We start from the raw sequence: 2,381 nt of genomic DNA on the forward strand, positions 1-2,381 counted from the left end.
CAGTGTGCACAAGGATTGCACAGGTTCAAACCAGATTAGGTCCCAGAACTGAGAGGAGGAAGTAGACATGGGGTTCCACTGCTAACCAAGAAGCTATTTGCAACTGATACCCACCAGCAAAGGGAAAATCAGTTTTCTCCAATGGACTGTCACTGGCTATATCAACCACATTCCAGAACAGGCCCATGCCCAGGAGTAGTTGACCAACACAAAAAGAACTCAATGGCATTTTTTGTGGACTTTTTGTTTCATTTTGATTTGTTTGGGCATTTCTCCCCTTACCTGTTCCCTTACCTTTAGCCTGATTGTTTTGATTTTTGGTTTTGTGTTTTGGTGAGGATTTTTGTTATTTATAATTTTGTTTCTTATTTGTTTTGGTTAGTTGGTTGGTTGGTTTGTACTGAGAGAGGGAGGAAGAGAAAAAAAACATAAAATTGGATGCAGGGGGAAATGGGGAGGATCTGGGAGGAGTTGGGGAAGGGGAAAATGTGATCAAAATAATAAAAAGTGAATAAAGAAAAATTAAATTAAAAGAACAAATAGATGTGAGCACAAAGTACACGGAACTTTAATCCTTCTCTTGGCACATGTCTGGAGAGAAAGGATCTCAAGCCCTGTCCGGGTCTCATTTTGGGATTTGAAATCTCCAAACAAGTTTCCAAATTCATACTTTTGATCGAGCTCACTTCCCAGAATTTGTTCCTAGCCTTTTCCAATTACAGAGTATGATTCAGAATCATAGTTGATGATCCTACAAAATAAAACTTAAAATGACTTTTTATACTTAGGGAAACGAAAATGCTGTGAGGTGTTCTTCTGATATATTTCATAGCAATCATCATGTGAATCCAGCAAGGGGTAATTAGATTTCCTCTAAAAGAGCGAACACATATCTCATATCACACACACTAGTACACACACACGTACACACACACACCATGGATCCCACTGTCTAGCCTTGGCTGTCCTGGACTCACTTTGTAGACCAGGCTGGCCTCGAACTCAGAGCGATCCACCTGCCCCTGCCTCCTGAGTGCTAGGATTAAAGGCATGTGCCACCACACCCAGCTAACACCCAGTTTTTAAAGAGAGTGTGTTCTGACCTTATTTCTAAAGGACTTAGGCTATGTGGCTTGAATTTATTTTCCATTTGCTAATTACCAGTTCCTTGTCAGCAGTATTTATCATTATTATTATTGGTGAGTGAATCATCCTTTTCCACAAAAATCTGTTTTCCAGGCTCCCCAGCCTGGGAGCTGGTTCACAGTCCACTCATGGGAGCCAAGACAAGCCTTTCAGATGAGTCTTTTCTGCATTCCCCTGTTAAATCCTTTTGCTCTCCAATCTGAGACCAACGTCTTGTGAACAACTGCCTGCTTTTACATTTCTGGACTGACATATGTTTTATTCTCAAAGCAAAACTTTTTTTTTCATCCTTCTGAGACCAGGTCAGATACACTTAATAAGACATCATGGAAGAAACAGACCTGGCTGTGGTCTAGTGTCATCCAGGACAGACCTGTGAGTTCTGAGTCTTGCAAATGAATGGATTTCCAGGAAAGTTTTGGAGACCCACACCCTTCTTGTACTCATAAAATAAGATGACAAGTGAAATTCTAATCAATATACTAGCATAGAGCTGCTTCAAATATGTATTTGATTTTTTAAAATTAAAAGCCTTTATTTTAGGGTCTAGTTAAGAGCACTTGCTGCTCATCTAGAAAATCTAGTTCCATCCAGTTCCAGGGGATCTAACGCCCTCTTCTGAGCTGTATGGGCACCCATACTCACATATGTGCACCTCTCCCTTATGGCCATAATTAAAAATAAATGTTAAAATATGCAGATTAAAAATTTTAACACTTTGGTCTTCCAGTGGCCGACTGGTGGTTTATCCAGTGTGGGGCAAAATGGAGTTTGAGGCCATGAGTAGGTAAACTAGCCCCATGACCCCTGCTGTCTTCCCACTCCTGACTGTGGTGCTTCTGGCCATCGGCGTGTTCTTTACGCCTGGTTCTTTGTTCACGTGGTCACCTCCACCACGGACACATGTGGCATCTACAAAGAGCTCCTCGTCTCCTTGGTGGCCTCATTCTTCATGGGCTTTGGAGTCCTGTTCCTCCTGCTCTGGGGTCGCATCCATGTCTGAGTCCCCAAGGATACCTACCAGGAAGCTCACAAAGTCCCTGCTTTTGTAAATTAATTTTTTACCATTGCTACACTTGTGCACCTGCTGTTTCCAATAAAGGCAGATGTATGACAAGTCTGCCCCCTATCTGTTCTGAAAAAAAAATTTTTTTTTACACTTTGATATAAACTCCAAATTATAAAAACAGTATCCACATATGTTGTAGTTAATGTTTCTATTGCTGCAACAGAAC

The 2,381-nt window shown here is 41.2% G+C and overlaps 1 pseudogene; it reads left to right on the top strand.

The window, feature by feature from the left end:
- The first annotated feature begins 1,910 nt into the window (after positions 1 to 1,910).
- LOC127188260 (transmembrane protein 258-like) lies at positions 1,911 to 2,149 on the top strand (annotated as a pseudogene).
- Positions 2,150 to 2,381: the final 232 nt, after the last annotated feature.

This window comes from Acomys russatus, chromosome 4 (assembly GCF_903995435.1).
Source record: "Acomys russatus chromosome 4, mAcoRus1.1, whole genome shotgun sequence".
Taxonomy (NCBI): Eukaryota; Metazoa; Chordata; class Mammalia; order Rodentia; family Muridae; genus Acomys; species Acomys russatus.